This window comes from Dromaius novaehollandiae, unplaced genomic scaffold, assembly GCF_036370855.1.
Source record: "Dromaius novaehollandiae isolate bDroNov1 unplaced genomic scaffold, bDroNov1.hap1 HAP1_SCAFFOLD_45, whole genome shotgun sequence".
NCBI classification, from domain to species: domain Eukaryota; kingdom Metazoa; phylum Chordata; class Aves; order Casuariiformes; family Dromaiidae; genus Dromaius; species Dromaius novaehollandiae.
This window is the reverse complement of record NW_026991505.1, coordinates 965,451-982,974: the sequence shown is the minus strand read 5'-3', so window position 1 is coordinate 982,974 and position 17,524 is coordinate 965,451. Positions and strand designations below refer to the sequence as shown.

Genomic DNA, 17,524 nt, shown 5'->3' with positions numbered 1-17,524 from the left:
TGGCTGCTGAGTAATCAAAGATCCAGAAAGAGAGGGAGAGTGGCTGTGAAGAGGCGGTGTCCCACAAACCGTCATGGGCCCAGCCACAGACTGGCTCCAGTCCCCTGCAGACAGCCAGCATCCCAGGCAGAATGAGGGCTCTGACAGGCAAAGGCAGAGGTGAAGGATGCCAGACAGGAGGACTTCATCAGCCGGAAGACTTTATCCAGTCAGCTCTGCACTGGCCTCCTTCCCCACAGCCTCTGTCTCTTCCTGGCACACCAGTGCAGGCAATGAGAACACCTTGAGTCCTGCCACATGCCTGGGCCCTTGAGAGCTTCCACAAAGTTCTCTGTAGGCACAAAAGGAAGCCTCTGCTTCTCCCACACCTTCTCCGCATCACCCCGCCCTTCAGTGTCCAGGAGCACCAGCGTGTGTCCAGGCTGACAGGGCTGAGGCACACACCACAGCCAGATACCTTTGGTATGGGCCTGCATGGGGAAGGCCAGGGAGAAACCTGTGGAGGGGATGCAAGGGGCTCAGCAGTGTCAGCTACAGAGCAGGAAAACGGTGGCATCTTTGCTGCCCAGGGCCAGGACCTGTGTGGCTCCCCACCTCTCTCATCCATCCTCTCACAACCCAGCCTGTTCATGAGGTGGGACTTGCCAGCGCAGTACAGCCCTGTGATGGCCACCACCACCACAACGGGCTGTGCAAACTATGACAGCACCTGCCGGGTCTTCTGCTGCCCCACCAGCCCCTGCCTCTGTGTGTTCTCATCAGGCACCTGGGCACTTCTATGGAGGTTTCAGATGCCATTGCTCATGGCAAACACAGCTTGCAGAGGGGACAGTGAAACAGGTATTTGAGGCCTTCAGAAAATCACCATAGTTTGTTATCTCCATCTTTAGAAGTGAAAAGAAAAGAAAAAGCATTTTAAGATCTTCATGGACTATAAAGAGCGCAAAAGATGTGAAGTCAGAGGCAGAGTCCAGCTGTGCAGTTGTAGCAGGTCAAAGGAAGCCATGATACCTATTCCATGTATTATCCTTGGGAATTACAAAACCATGTGTCAAACTCCTTGGCAAATTCCCCATTAAAACTGTTAGTCTTCCTGAGAATGATGTGCTATAACCTTGCATATTTCCAGAAATGGCTTTTGATTCTACAGCTTCCTCCTGCTTGTGAGAGCTGGCTGTGCAAATAATCAGTAATCAGTTCAACTCCCCACAACATCATTAGTTTTCTGTGTGCCTGAAACACTATGCCTTGATGTTTTCTGCACTGAAGTCCCATAAGGTTCAGAGGCTTGATCCCAAGAGGAGTTATCAGAGAGATGGAAATTTTCCTTTGTTGGAAAGAAATGTGATTGTTTCCGTGACAGGGAGGACTATATAAAGGTTTCCTGACACCACTGAACAGTCCGAATTAGTCCTCTTTGAAAGTGGTGTACTATATGTGATCAACTATACTACTATAATACTTCAGCTTTGGAAACATACAGCATATTCAGCAAGGATTTGGAATGAAGAAAACTTATTAGAATACCTTTTTTTGAATTAAAAGACAAACAGGACTTCAGAGTGATCTTCACTTAAAAACTAGGTAACCAACTTCTCTTGCCTCTCTTCCTCCTTCTCTCCCTTCCTACCTCACTCCCTTCCTTCCTTCCTCCCATTTTCTTTTCTCGCTGTCCTCAAACACACCATTCCTTTCAGTGAGCTGGTACACAGGTAGCAGCTCCGGCATCAGTACTGGCCATCTAGGTTACAACAGTTTCTAGTATTTGTTGAAACAGCTGGGGTGGAAAATCAAGGGATTCTTTTGTGTCCCTTTCCGGACTCGGTGTCTGATCTTTTCCATTCATGAGGCAGCATCAGCTGCTGCTGCACCTTATGGAAGAGGACTCTGGGGAATGGAAATAACAGCTCAGGACAGAAAGACAGCAAGCTACTGCTGAGTTCTTCTCTCTTTCCCTGCAGGGATGGATAACCAGACAGAGGTGAGCAAGTTCATCCTGCTTGGCCTGTCCAGCCTTCAAGGGCTGCAGCAGTTCCTGTTCATGCTCTTCTCCCTGCTCTACCTGTCCAGCCTGCTGGGGAATGTGGCAATTGTGACTGTGGTGATATATGAACCTCGGCTACGCATCCCCATGTACTATTTCCTCTGCAACCTCTCCTGCCTGGATATTTTCTACTCCACAGTTACCATCCCCAAGATGCTGGCTGGGTTCCTCTGGGGGCACCAGGGTATTTCTTACACTGGCTGCCTAAGCCAGCTCCACTTCTTCCACTTCCTGGGCAGCAGCGAAGCTTTGCTGCTGGCTGTCATGGCCTATGACCGCTTTGTGGCCATCTGCCACCCGCTGCGCTACAGCCTGATCATGAGCCCACGGGCCTGCCTGCTGCTGGCTGCAGCCGCTTGGGCTACTGGCTCCTTCATGCTCTGATGCACACAGTCATGACCTCCCGGCTCCATTTCTGTGGCCCCAGCCACATCCACCACTTCTTCTGTGACATCAAGCCCCTGGTGAGACTAGACTGCAATAGCAACCAGCTCAACCTGCACCTGCTCAGCATCATCACAGGGAGTATTGCAATAGGCCCCTTTGTCTTCACACTCTTTTCTTACCTGTACTTCTTTTCCTTCCTCTGACTGAAAGTCCAGTCGAGGGAGGGAAGGAGGAAATCCTTCTCCACTTGCATCTCCCATCTCACAGTAGTGGCCTTATTCTATGTCCCTGCTGTTTTTAACTATGTGCCACCTTCCTCAGGGAGTTCACCCAGGCGGGACATGATAGCCACCCTTATGTATACTGTTGTCACCCCCGTCCTCAATCCTTTGATCTACACCCTGAGGAATGCGGAGGTGAAACGTGCCCTAAAGAGAAGACTTTTCTCCAGACAGTTACTAGTGCAGAAAATGTTCTGCCTTGCAGCTTGTGTGGGGTAGTAGGCAACGGACAATGCAATCAGAGGAGCTTTTGGCTCAAGAATGTCTTGTGCAGAAATCTGCTTTTCACTGCCAACAGCCTGGGTCCCTTCAGAAAAATCCTACATACTGCATATGGCCCTACGTCTGCTATCTTGGGCAATATCAGTGCATAAAGATGAATATATGTCGGTGGAACAGCCACTCCCATTCATCCAAGTGGAGAAGAGAAGTGGCTCCAGAGAGTGATACTTCAATAAAAACACCTTTTTTAGAGTGGTTTACCCTCAAACGTCACTTCATTTTTTTGCTCTTTCTTTCTTTCTTTCTTTCGGCAGCTGAATCCCACCCCCAGTCAGAGCTGTCAAGAGAAGTCAGGACATGATTCATCTTAGCCTAAAGCCGACAGACAAGGAGGGATTCAGTTGCTTTTGTGGGATCCAGTTGGCCATGTGCAGACATGTATGTCATGCCACTTGAAATACTCTGTGTATCTCAGCTGGTGTCTCTCTGCTGCTCCAGAAAGGCATAGGTCCTGCGCCAGATCTACCAGCCCTGTATGGCTGTCAGCTATCTTAGGGCATCTGAGATGGTGCTAGACACCTATGTTGGGCAACTGAATCCCACCCCCATTGCCTAGATTCACAGCGGTTAAAACTGCTCTTCAGGCACTTGTCTCACAGGGAGGAAGGTACATTTGGAACCCCAAACGTAGGTGTCCTAATCTCAGATTGAATCTCACCCTTAATCTCAAAATGAGTGGGAATGGTGGATTCCATTTGAAGAAAGCTTCCAGAACTGATCCTTAGGGCTTAAAGGTAAGGTGAGCTTGGGTGATGGGGATTAAGAGTAACAGCTGGAGAGGTCTTTTGATTCTTACCTGTCCTTCAGGTTTTTTCCACATATTCATAAACTTCACCAACATGCCAGGTGTGTTTCACACAATACCTACTTGCTCAACACATTCCATGTTGAGACTCCTACCATAAGCCTTAAAAAGGCTGCTTCTAGTATTGTTGTTATTATCATTTTTAACAGTGTTATAGAATGATGATGATGATGATGATAGTAAATATTTCTATTAGGGCCTCAAGTAATCCCTCAATGCAAAATTTTCATGCCATGTGCTTGAAGGTGTCAAAAGAGATTCTTCCTCTCCTAAACAATGCTCCAGACCGGATACTGTCAGAGACAGTGTCCCAAGGGTCCTGACTGCCTGTTCCCATAGGACCACTCTTTGAGTCTGAGCTCTTGTAAGTGTTTTTAGGTCTTTAAGAGTTAATATCTGTTTCTAACTGGCCAAAGACAATGTGAGTGCTCCCTTGCAACCCACCATTCTGCATGCGTGCTGTATCCTTCAGCAGAGGCAATGACTTGAGCCAGATCACCTGTGAAATCCCCTTACTGTCTTGCTCCAGTTCATCCTTCTGTGAAAACAGGCTTCTTGGGTTTGTTTTTAGACATGGGCTCTTTTATATGCATAATAATGCTCTATGTTAAGCTCGTCACTGTGGTTCTAAGACTACCTTCTATAGGAGGGTGGTGTGATTTATATTTTTGTGCCTTGCTGCTGCCTCCTTCCTTGTTTACACTACTATATACACCTATACCTATATATACTTATACCTATATGTAGCCACTAACTCCATAGTAGCTCTTTGTTTGTTTGTTTGTTTTTTACTGTGCGGTGTCTGCATTGATTAATGCAGTCATCTACAATGGGAGCAAAATGAGATCCCATGCTTTCTTAGGAAGTCAGTTGCAAGGGGTGGGGCAAGATCAACAAGAAGCAGCTTCCTGTTTTCTCCCAGTTGCTACTCTTTTCTTATTGTTCAACCTTAGCCAGTGCCTGTTTTTCCTAAGAATGCATTTTATGGAGAAGCAGATTACACTGTGCCCAGAGCTGCACAATAACTCCTCTGCATAGCATTTCTGTGGCTTGTTAACACTTGCAGAACGTATGGGCCAAACACTGGGCTAAACTGTGAGTTTATGTGTTGGAAGGCTAGTCACCATCAATAAAAAGAACAGATGATCACTGATGGCAGAGGAATGCGAGGAGCCTAATCAGTGCAAAGGAGCACCCAGACTTGGACATTCCTGGGGCAGCGATTATGTCCCTGGGGCCTTGGAGGGGGTGTACGCTCCCAGATGAGGCCACCCGAGTGATTCTCCTTGACAGCCTTCTGGACTGGAGGGGTTATTGCCTAAAGGGGACTGGGGAGAAAGAAGCATGAGAGAAAAGAGGTTAAAATGGACTGGCCGAGTGCAAACAGGGCAGCACGTTTGTCTAGCCATGTGCAGCACCTGATCAACCCTACCTAGCCAAGTGAGTGAAAAAACCACCAGAGCAGTGTCCCACTTCTTCTCCACTCATGTGCTTTCAGAGAGGTCCATTCAGACCTCTTATGTCTCTTCTCAGTGCCAGACCAGAGTCAATCTCAATAGGGTCTTCTTTCCCCACTGCTTGCACCAAGCCCCTTCCCTTGGCTGTGGTTTCATTGGATGGTAGATAGGGACAGGGAGACTCTTGTTGATCCATTCATGAGCACCACGAGTTAGATGATGTAGCAGGTGGCTATTTATTAAACACCTAGATAGGCACCTTATGTAAACACCTAGCTAGGTCCCTTTTCCAGGTTAAAATGATCCAGCCAACCTAGAGTTAGCTGGTGGTGATGACATGATTGTGAGAAAGATTGCCCAATCAAGTAGTTGTCCATTTATTTGGGTAAGCTGGCCCTCTGACAATTTATCCTCTGAATATGTGAACAATGTCCAGGACTGAAGTTTCTCCTGCAACTCTGGTCTTGATAGTCCAACCCAAGGGTTGTTCCAAAGACTCCGATATTTCTCAGAGTTGCCAGGTTGTATCGTATTGAGATTTGAACCACACAATGTCCACAGATGACAACTGTTGATCATATGCATAGCCTTAGCAGCTTTTATAAAGAAGCCATGACACTTCTCACCTTTCCTGGGAACCACCCCCTTGCTCCCCTCCAGGCACGTCCCTGCTCCCCAGAAAGCCCTTCCCCAGATGAGGGTGTCCACGCTGGCCTGGCTGGCTGCTCCAGGTCCCCCTCCCCTGTGCTCCCTGCAGGGCTCCGTGCAGGCACTGCTGCTCAGCAGAGAGCCAATGGTGGTGCCGCAGGGCCGTGAGGCGACTCCACTGTGCCCATTCTCGTGAGAGCAGGAAGCAGACCCAAGAGGATGGTTCTCATGCCACTGGCAGTCCCCGCCTCCCATTTTATGTGGCTATGGAGGGTGCTCAGAGGGCCCAGGCAGCATTTCCGAGGGCACAAGATATGTTATGAGGCTGCACTGGAGCCAGCCTATGGCATGCCAAAGAGAGTACAAGGATGGCTCTCCAGTCTCTCTTCCCTGAGCCTGCTGGGTCTCCACGGCCTCTCCTGGGATTGCGGAGCCCTCCTTTACCTATGCATTTCCTGATTTTGCTCTTTACCGCTCGGTGACTCCACCTTGGATGGTCTCCTGTGTTGTATGGCTCCACTCACTGCCCACCCCCACTGTATGATGTTCCCAAAAACGCTCTGAGCTCCGCTGGCAGCTTATTGCCTCTCCAGGAAGATGCTCAGCCATCACCCACCCAAACAAACGTGTCACAGCCTCAGGAAGGTTACTCTGGGATCCTTAACCATCTCCACTGACACAGGGCCCCAAAAGCGAACCCTGAATCTAAACCTGGTTCCCTAACAGCTTACAATGGGACACTGAACACATCAACCTGAGCCCATGGAGAATGAAAGCAAAGCAACGAGCCCTTTAGGGATACCATTCCATGACCACTTTCATGACTCCAATTTTGGAAGAAGAGCCAAGTGCACAGGCACCGCACGGAGGAAATGGCTTTACATTGCGTAGATGCTATAAGGGAGGCCAGCTGTGTCTGAGAAAATGGAGCCTTCATGTCCTCACACGTTGCATTCTTGCCTTGGACAGACCTCCTGGCATGCCCTGGATTTCCCGTGAGCTCCTCACAGTGCGCGCCTCCTGCTCCTCACCAATCAGATTGCTGCAGCACAAGTGACCTCACAATCTACAGCACAGCCCTCACACCTTCACCACCACCTCCCTCTTGCCTGCCTCTGCCCTCTGCCCTCAGCTCCACGCCCCTGCACTCCAACACCCCACCTGCCCTGCTCTTCTTCTGCCTCCCAGGCCCCCAAGCCCTTCCAGCTGGGCTTACAAGAAGGCTGGGTGCTTAGGGGCTGCGCCAGAGCAAGTTTGGCCTTAGGCTTCAGGCATGCGTGCAGGCTTTGGGCTTTGTGCTGAGTGGGGTCAGGCAAAGCTTTTGGCTGCTGGCTCAGTGTAGGGCTTGGCCTTGGTGCTCAGGGTTTGCGGTAGGGGCTAGAGCTTTGGCAGAGGGCTGTGGGTTGGAGTGGGGGTGAGGGCTGCAGCCCGGTGCAGCACCCCAAGGCGAGCGATGAGGCCTTGGGATTAGCTTCAGGCACAGGGTCTGAGTTTGGGGAAGCGGGCAGAGACGGAGGCTTCAGTGTGGCCCTTGGGGTTTGGCCTTGGGGAATCGAGGGGGCCTCACCACTAAGATGAAGCTCTACCCTTCTGCCTTCCCTCCTTCCCCTCCTCTAGCCACTAAGGCCAAACCCAAACGGCTGTGCTGCAGCCTGAATCCTTACCCCCTACCCTCACTCTTGCCCGGTGTCTGAAGCTAAGGCCTAGCCCTCATCGCTTGCCTTCAAGTGCTAGAGCACGCTCTAGGTCTCACCCACACACAGACACACACCCCGGGCCACAGAGTTTGCCCATTCCCAAAACCCTCAGCAGAAACAGGAAGGCCAGCACTCAGCCATCACCCAAAAGCTTTCCCAAAGCCCAGCAGCTGCAAAGCACAACCTCCCCACTGAGGCCTGAAGCCTAAGCCCTATGCTGCTCCCGCAAAGCCCCTAACCCTGCAGGCGTCTTGTAAGCCTAGCGCCAAGGCGTTTGGGGCCTGGCAGGCAGAGGCAGAGGCCTGGCAGGGCTGGTGTTTGGTCTTGGAGTGCAAGCACCTGGAGCTGAGAGCAGAGGGCAGAGGCAGGCGAGGGGGAGCTGCAAGTGCAGGGGTGAGGGCTGGGTTCTTGGCTGCGAGGTCACTTGTGCTGCAGCAATCTGATTGGTGAGGAGCAGGAATCTGGCACTGTGAGGTGCTGCTGGGAAGGTCAGGGGCATGCCAGGAGGGTAAACAGGTAGTGGGGTGGGGGGAGGTGTGCTGAGCCGCAAGGCCAAGCCAAACACTGAGGCTGGAGCCAAAAGCTTTGCCTGACCCCACTCAGCACAAAGCCCAAAGCCTGCACGCATGCCTGAAGCCTAAGGCCAAACTTGCTCTGGCGCAGCCCCTAAGCACCCAGCCTTCTTGTAAGCCGAGCTGGAAGGGGTTGGGGGCCTGGGAGGCAGAAGAAGAGCAGGGCAGGTGGGGTGTTGGAGTGCAGGGGCGTGGAGCTGAAGGCAGAGGGCAGAGGCAGGCAAGAGGGAGGTGGCGGTGAAGGTGTGAGGGCTGTGCTGTAGATTGTGAGGTCACTTGTGCTGCAGCAATGTGATTGGTGAGGAGCAGGAGGCGGGCACTGTGAGGTGCTCCTGGGAAAATGAAGGGCATGGCAGGAGGGCCGCAGGTGGCTGGGGTGGCAGAGGCAGAGGCAGGCTGGAGGGAGAGTGCTTGGGTGCTGATGAGGAGGTGCTCTGTGTTGCCTCAGCGAAGCACGCAGGAGCTGGAGGCAGGCGCGGGAGGACAGGAAGGGCTGCCAGGTGGCAGCCAGGAGAGAGGCCATGTTGTGGGGAGGTAAGGGGCCTTGAGGCAGTGGTTCTGCAGCTGGGACAGGACCTGGCAGAGCCCCTCCGGGAGGCCCCCACCCCATGCCTAAGCACTGACCTGAAGCCCCACCCTTGCACCTTGCTGCCTTGGCGTCCTAAATTCGCCAAGGCCAAACCCCAAGGGCTACAGTGAAGCCTCCATCTCTGCCCGCTTCCCTAAACTCGGACCCTGTGCCTGAAGCTAATCCCAAGGCCTCATCGCTCGCCTTGGGGTGCTGCACCGGGCTGCAGCCCTCACCCCCACTCCAACCCACAGCCCTCTGCCAAAGCTCTAGCCCCTACCGCAAACCCTAAGCACCAAGGCCAAGACCAACCCTGAGCCAGCACCCAAAAGTTTTCCCTGTTCCCTGGGGATCTGGGGATTTGCTAACTCTTAGCAGGCCTTGCACACAGTTTCTTGGTATCATCCAGGGCTGTTTGTTCCAGGGAAACACCAAGAATGACGCATGGATCTTCGTGCTAGCCGTACTGCTGTCCAGCACTCTGGTCTATAACAGCAAGGGCACCATCGACCAGCAAGACATGGACCAGCTGCAGTGTCCTCAGTGGGGCAGCAGCACCGGGGATGCCCCATCTCCCTCAGCAGTAGCTTAGGGGTTCACACATCGCAGCTCCTCGAACAGCATAAACAGTACAATCTACTGGGCAAGAACTGAGTCACCATGCAGCAGAACCTGCTATAGCATATGCTGATATTGTTGTCCGAAAAGCGGATTCGTTGCCCGGTGTGCAATAAGCCAATAATTACACACTCAGGAGAGACATTTGTTTATTTATTTCAGAGTTGCGCAAGCCTGGGTGCTCGGTGGTTTTCCACAAATTGAGCACACCATCCCCCCCCCCCCCCCAATTTTTCAGGTAGCATTTATACAATCAAATTTGCCATATTTGTGACTTCCTTCCTCTTTTACATTGATTGGTTAATGATTTCTTCACATTTCCCTGGGTCCCACCCCTGCTTCTCAAGGTCCTGGTCAATTAATTAACACTGCCCCAGCTGGGTCAGTAGGTGTTATCTTCCAAGGCCCTGAGGAAGAAGACATAATCCAGACCCCTTAATCATCACTGTTTTAACAGTGAGAGGAAGCTTTTTGCTTCCCAAGGTCTTGGCGCCCAAATAGGCCTTATTTCTCAGCCTTGGCATCCTCCCTTTCGGAGAGTGGGGCACAGGAATGCAGACTGCTTGTAACTCCCTTATCTTTCCAGCCTGCACCAGCTCTGAGGCCTTTTCTTAACGAACTAGGAGCGCAGCCTAAGGCTTCAGCAAATTTAGCTACTTATGCTAAGCAAGTGTGCGGCTACTCATGCTAAGCAAATTCTATCTAAGATAGAAGTTATCCAAATCTACCTACTTCGAACATTCTTTCTGAGCTTCTCAGGGTTGTCTTGTAACAATATGAATCACAGATCGCCTTACAGCAATAAAGGCATTTGGCTGTTCTCCAGCCTTGTGCGTGTGAATCTCCTTCCGGTCAAGATCCAAAAGAACTCAAGTACACACTCCACAGTGTGTCACAACAACAAACTGATCACGCACAAGAAGGCTGATTATGCTTACAATGAAGGACAGTAATCATTGCATCTGTGCACTGCATGCTGTGCTACAGCTAACCACTCCAGATGGCCAGGAGGGCAGTGAAGTTGTTGTCTCATGCAACAAGGCTTCTTGCCAAAATCTGCCAAACCTTTTCTCCTTGCTGGGACTGAAAACACGGAACCAAGAAGGCAGCTCATGACAGTCAAGGAAATCTCCCTGCAACACTTCCTGCCCAACATTCTTATGTACCTTGCCTCTGTCTTTCTCCTTCTGGTACTTCCGTGAGGTTAGGGATCAGAGGCTCTGTTAGCAAATGATTGCTGCTACAGTTTTTATAGCTAGGCTGCACTTTTAGTGCTTCTGATGTCTGACTTGATGGGTGACTACCCTCTTACAAGAGGTCAGATTGTCTGGGTAGCTATTTCTTAGCAGGAAAATCTGCCCCCCCCCTTTCAAGTAGAGAGTGAAGCCAGAAGAACAGATCTCTTCTCCAGCTGGATAGCTCATCCCTTCACTGCATAATGGTTTAGCTTATAGCATGGCTGAGATTGCTTTTGAGGGTGTCTCCCAAAATCCCCCAGGAGGAAAGTTACAGCAAGGACCAATGCAGTTTCTAAGTCGTGCAGGAACCTCCCTTCTGTGCCCAGGGGCCTGAACTGCTCCTGGGAACTGCTACATCTGTAGCTTGCCAGAGAATTCACTAGAGATGCAAGACAGGGGAAAAGGGCAGTTTATCCAGGTTGGTCACTGAGCCGCTCTGAGCTCCTGGGAGCAAATCATTGATTAAAGGAGCTCAGGGGTCACCTTTAGATGTGAAGTCAGTTCTGAGCTGTATTCACCATTTCTCCTGCTTCCCTTTGTGTTTGACTCCTGTTCCAGAACATATTGTCTTTGCACTGACAGCACATTGTCAGTCTAGTTGGAGGGGAGGGGAGGGGTGTCAGTCTAGTGGGGCTTGGAGGAGAAAGCGAGAATGTTGAAAATCACTTGAAGACTATGTAGGGAGATGAGCTTCCTTAACGTCAATCTCTGTACACTGATAATATTTTAGCAGTTTTGGTGACCCAGGTGGGACACTGCTGGCCTCCAATCTGGTGAGCACTGGAACTGCATTTGACACAGCTGGCACAGGCTGAGTTCACCTGACAGTCGTTGCAGTAGTGGCACTCACTAGGGAGGTACTAAAACTGGGTCAGCATGAGTCATGGGAGGTTCAGTGGGGAAGGTAAAATTGGGGTTCACTGCTAGCAGAAATTCTGGAAAACTGGAAAGAAATTGAAGGTACCTCAGGTCTCAGTAAGGGTAGGGCTATAGCTCTCTGTCAAGAGGAATGGCTGTTACAGACTTGGGAGGGGACACCCTCTGAGCAATGGTCTCAAGGTGCTTCATTTGGTATGGGTAAGCTGACCTTCTTGGGTCATTGCTTGGGGGATCAGAAACCTCAGCAAATGAACCACTAGTAAGTCTGGGATAACTGAGCTTTTAAATGACCAGGGAGATCTGGGGATTCAAGTAAGGTAAGACATACGCTTGCGCAACAAACACTGGGACACTCGAGTAATGGTTTTGCCCTTGCTCCCCCCTTATACTGTTTCAGTACCCAAATCTGCTTCTAGGGGAACCGGAAGCACTAGCAGCATCTGAATCAGTGGTAGGAGACTGAGCTAGGACCCTAATAAGAGTTAATGGCCACTTACCCTGAGCTTTTAGTAGATACTGGGGCAACTTACTCCATGTTAATGGCCTACTGAGGAAATTTAAATCCAGAGGAAATGCAAGTACAAGGTATTGAAGGAAAACCATTTCTGCAAATAGAGCATTCCAGCCCAAGGGCATCAATTCCTAATCTGATTTAAGCCAAGAAAAACAACTTTTTAGTGAAGCAGTCCACTGAAATGTAGAGCTTTCATTTTGGACTTTGTGGGCTACCTCATGGAGCTTAGATTTGTCCTGTCCTCACTGGAAAACTGAAACAAACCGACCACAAATTTAGAAAGAAGCACTGTAGCTGTTTTGCAGACCTTGATCTTATGCTCAGTTATGTGGGGAGCTGCCCTCTGTATTTGATCTCACATGCTGGAGACAGGGGCTGACCAAGATCTGAAATTGCCTCTTTGGATTTTGATTCTTTTGGATCGAGAAGACTTCTAGTCTTGAGGGCTGATCACTGGCAGCAAGAGACTGACCCCTAATGTGACTTCGACTAAACAAATGAGATAGATTGTGTTCTTCCCTCAGGGAAACTGCCAGATACCTTGGAATAGGCATAGAAATTGCCAGGTCCCCACTGGCAGAAGTTGAGCTACCTGTGACAGTTTTTTGGTGGGCCCAGGGCTGTGACAACATATTAGAGGGTGAGCTCTGGGGGAAATACTGAGATGGCAAACATCCCCTCCCAGAACCACGTATGCAGGGATTGACACGCAGCGTATCTGCACACACCAGGCCATGGGAGTGCATTGGTGCCATGGCAAAGGGCCATGAGATTGAGGATAAGCATTCGCCCCTCCACAAGGTGCCCCAGGGCTCTGTCGCTCTGTGCCCCGTGAGATGTGATCCTGAGGCTGGGGGGTATCAGAAGGGCAGGGGTCCTGCCGGACTGCTCCCCAAAGTGGAAACCACCTCCCATAGCAGGAACTGACCAAGGTGGTCCTTGTTGAACAGTGTCTGGAAGAAGAATGTGGCCTGCAGAAAGGGAAGGAAGTGCAGTCATTTCCTGCAGGATGGAAGAGAGTGGAGACAGAGAATGAAGGAAACGTGTCTCAGGGATTCCAAATCTCATCTCCAAACACCACCAGGCTATGGGCCCAATCCCCTGCTCCCACTCATCGTAACAGGTGCTCAGGACTGGGATGAGGGGACAGGCATTTAGGCACTCAAGTTCCTCTCACCACTCCCCCACCCCAAGGAAAAGAACTAGCGTGCTTTCCCTAACAAGACAAAAAAATGGAACCATCCCCAAAAAGCTTTCCATAAGTCCACTAAGCAAAGCCCAGACTCTGCACCGATGCCTGAAGCCTCAGCCCGAAGCTGCTCCCTGGCAGCCCCTAACCGTCCAGTCACCTTGTAAGCCGAGCTGGAAGGGGTTTGTGGCCTGGGAGGCAGAGGAAGGGCAGGGCAGGTGGTGTGTTGTGTGTTGGAGTGAAGGGGCGTGGAGCAGAGAGGAGAGGGCAGAGGCAGCCAAGAGGGAGGTGGTGGTGAAGGTGTGAGGGCTGGGCCATAGGCTGTGAGGTTACTTCTGCAGCAAGAAGCTGCTCAGAAGCAGCAGGCTGGCATGGAGAGGTGCTCAAGTGGATGGAGTGGGGCAGCCCATGAGGGAAGAGAACTTGTGGGAGGGTGGAGGCAGAAGCAGCTTGGATGGACTGTGCTTGATGTTGACAGGGAAGGTACCTTCTGTTTCAGCATAGGACCGCCCGAGTTAAAGGCAACATGTTGAAGAAATTCTCAATACTTCTGGGTTAGGTCAGAACAAAAGATTTGTTTCTATACCACTGCACAGAAGAGCACAGGGCAGCAACTCTGCATCTCCCACCCATAGCAAGGCCTTTTATGTACTCTCTCACATGGTCCAGATGCTCCTAACCAATCAAAGAGCATAATCAGAAACCTTTCCTTTTATGGCATGCTTTGGCTCCATGTGCTGGCAGCCTCAAGGCTGCTTGCATCTGCTTTTTACCAGGGACACTGCTTACAGTTTGTTCATGAGGGAAAGTGCTAGAATAGCAAAGAAACAGTAATAACATCAGCATCGACCACGAGGGCTGCAGTCAGCAATCCACAACCATCTTCGTGTTGCTGGAGCCCTGAGGGTAACAGAGAAGAGGTACTCCACCGTCACACCTTGGCCGACGAATACATCGGTGGATTATACCACGAGGAGAATGGAAAACAACATGTTCTATGACACCATATCAATTTATGTTGCAGCACTTGGTCTTTTAGCTATCGTTCTAACTGCTTTTTTAATATGCCTTTGTTTGCCTTGGTATTGTCATTGTAGACGATCACCTTCCTCCACTAATCCCCCAGCGCCATAGGCAAACCCTCAAACTTGGCCTGGGACACCTTTTGGTTCGGTTGGTTTTAGAGATGTTATTGTTAAAAGTAGATATGTTAAGATACTGTTCTTTCGATATGTTATTGTTCAAAGAAGTTATTGTTAAAAATTGGTTAGTTTTAGAGATGATTATTGTTAAAAGTAGGTATTGTTAAAAATTGTTCATAACTCCCGTGCACACTTCTACCTTTTCTATACTTCCTTCTGATCTCTCTCTATCTCATATCACCACCGTGGACGAAAGCTATGAAAACATAACCCCGAACAAGCCATCTGTTCTTGATGGAAACAGGACTGAGCTGCCGCGACCCCTGAAATGGTCTCCCCACGACCACCCGGGACACACCGAACCAGACCGTGATCACGCAGAGACTTTGGGACTTGGATTTGCTTTGATTTGGCTCTGAACTTTTCCAAGACACCCCGGTTGAAGAGGACCAAAGGGATGCTGCTGGTTCCACGGGTGGAGCTTTCTCTCCCCCCCGTCCCCCCGCCCCTTTTGCAAATCGTGTGGCACAGGACTTGTTTATGTCAGACTTGAGTGTCTGCAATGGATACTACCTGTTGTAGTCTTTATTATTAAAAATGCAACAGCTAAGAATGGCATTTTTAACCTGTATTCAAAAGATGTATCTCACTTTAATGTGCTTATATGCGCTACGGCAAATCTGCTGGCATCAGGGTTTCACGCCATTCAAATCAGGATTCTCTTCTGCCTCAGTATCAAACAAGTCAGCGTTGTGGTGTTGCCAAGACATAATAAATTGACCAGAAGGCTTTTGTTTGGATCGGGGACCTCATTTTATAGCAGAAATAGTACAGGAAATCTCAGAAATCCTACCAATTAAATGGGATTTACATACCCCCTGGAAGCCACAATCCAGTGGAAAAGGAAAGAATGAATCAAACAACTAAGAGACAGAGAGGGAAATTGTGTCAGGAGACTCAGATGAAATGGACTGATGTTTTACCTCTGGCATTATTAAGAATCAGAATAACCCCAAGGGTTAGGGAGAAAGTTAGTCCATTTGAGATTCTGTATAGTAAACCTTACACGTTAAATTTAACTGGAAATGAAATTCAGATGCACATTAAGGGCCATTAAATTTTAAGTGATTCTCTCTTGTCTATGGCAAAGGTTCTTACTTCTCTGCATAGGTACATCCAGTTAAGATCTCCTGTACTTTTAGATTCAGCTGTACGTTCATTCCAGCCGGGAGATCAAGTATATCTTCGAACCTGGAAGGATGAGCCGTTGATAGGAAAATGGAGAGGACCGTATCTGGTACTGCTAACAACAAATACTGCTGTGAAACTGCAGGGAATTGATTCCTGGATCCACCACACCCGAGTGAAAGCAGTACCTTGAGAGACGTGGAAAGCTGAACAAGTTCACCCTTTAACGTTAAAAATATATAAAGATATATGAGCTGTATTAAAAGTGAATCAGTTTTAAATTTAGATTGTATTCAGGGGAAAATTGCTTTAATCTGTTTGTTAGGAATAGGGTTAATATTGTTGTTATGGTATCTGCGTAAAAATGATGTTCTTAACAACCAGGGGAGAAATGTGGTGGTTAGTTTTTCTAGGTTACCTGAGCCAAACAATTAAAGGGAATCAGGAAGGATTTGGGGGTCAAAATCTTCCTTTGGAAGTAATTACGAAATCTATGAAGATAGTTAACCAGAGGGATTGTTGGGTGTGTGCCCACTTCCCTGAAGATTCCAACAAGGGCTTCCCGCTAATTGGAGTGCCTCTTATTTTTTTCCTTTATGGAGTTTATAAAACAGATAAGAAATGATAGTGATCAACCAAAATATGATGAAACAACAGAACAGGAATGGGAAGTCCAGAGTGTGACAGGAGATTATGATCAATGTATCCGAAGATGTAATAATAGAAATAAATAGTAGGAGAAACCTGTACTTTATGGAAAACAGCCGATCAACTGTACTGGAGCCATTAAGGTAGGAAGTTATGAAGATTGCTTTCGGATACCTGAAATAGGTTATAAGTGGCCAAGTAAGGAACTAAATGGGTGGCGTGTTCTGAAAGGTAGTGGATGGTGTTGGTTGTGTGAGAGCAAGGCACAAAAAGTGCTGCCTCCTAATTGGTCCGGGACATGTACTCTAGGGGCAATAATCCCAACCATTACTGTAACAAAGAACTGAATAACAGATATCAAAGATCATGGCTAAGAACATTCATGAGGAGACAAAAGAGGATCAATAATCCTTTAACGGATCAACCTACTCGGTTTCACTCATTCACAAGGTGTCTGTTTCCACAGTTGGGAGTGAGTGAACTTGAAAAAGCAATGGTAAATATTTCAGCAGTTATTGAGAGAATAGGGAATAAAACCTCTGATGCCATTACAGCTTTACAAGGGGAGGTTTCAGAGACTGCTAAAATAACCACCCAGAACGGAATGGCTCTAGGTATGTTATTAGCATCTCAGGGAGGAGTAGGTACAGTAATAAATACTAGTCACTGTGTATATGTGGATCAAAGCGGGAGAATTTCTCCCCATCTAAATGAAATCTGGAAGCAAACTGAAATCTTACATGGGGCTCAGCAAGATGATGCCTCTTTGGGATTTGAAGAAACAGAAGCCCCCTCTCCCCGGGGCAACAGGCCTGCAAGGCGCCCCAGCCGTGCCACACCGCACACGATGTGCAGTGCAGCGGCGGCCGCCGGGCTCGGAGGGGAGGACAGGCACGGCCGGGCACACCTGAACTGTGCCCTCCCCTGCCTGCCAAGGGGCGGTACTGCTGCGCCCACGCCACATCGCAGGTGATGATTGACTGTCAAGAGACACCCAGACAGGCGTAGCCCCGGGAGGAACCCAGGGCCGCAAGTGCGTTCGAAGTGTCGATGATCAATGCGTCCTGCAATTCACATTAATTCTTGGAGCTAGCTGCTTTCTTCATTGATGCACAAGCTGAGTGATCCACTGCTAAGAGTTGTCTCGGTTTCGGTCCCCACCGAGGGAGGAGTGGACAGCATTTGCAGCCCCTGAGGGACCCCGCTCTGCTCTGCCTCCCTCCTCATGTCGACACTGGCTGCTGAGCAAGGGACAGTAGAGAGAAAGAGGGCTCGCCTTGCTGACCATACAAGAACGGGGCAGGAGGGGGAAAGAAGGGCAGACCTGAACGAGAAGGGCGCCGCCCACCGCCACCGCCAGTGCTGCT

At 49.6% G+C, this 17,524-nt stretch overlaps 1 non-coding gene and 1 pseudogene across 1 annotated transcript; one reads left to right on the top strand and one right to left on the bottom strand.

Moving 5' to 3' along the window:
* Positions 1-1,963: 1,963 nt before the first annotated feature.
* On the top strand, positions 1,964-2,931 carry LOC135327036 (olfactory receptor 12D1-like; annotated as a pseudogene).
* Positions 2,932-17,145: 14,214 nt separating this feature from the next.
* LOC135327087 (5.8S ribosomal RNA) lies at positions 17,146-17,298 on the bottom strand. Its single transcript, XR_010387161.1, has one exon. It is a non-coding gene; the product is annotated as a 5.8S ribosomal RNA (ribosomal RNA).
* Between the last annotated feature and the right edge of the window lie 226 nt (positions 17,299-17,524).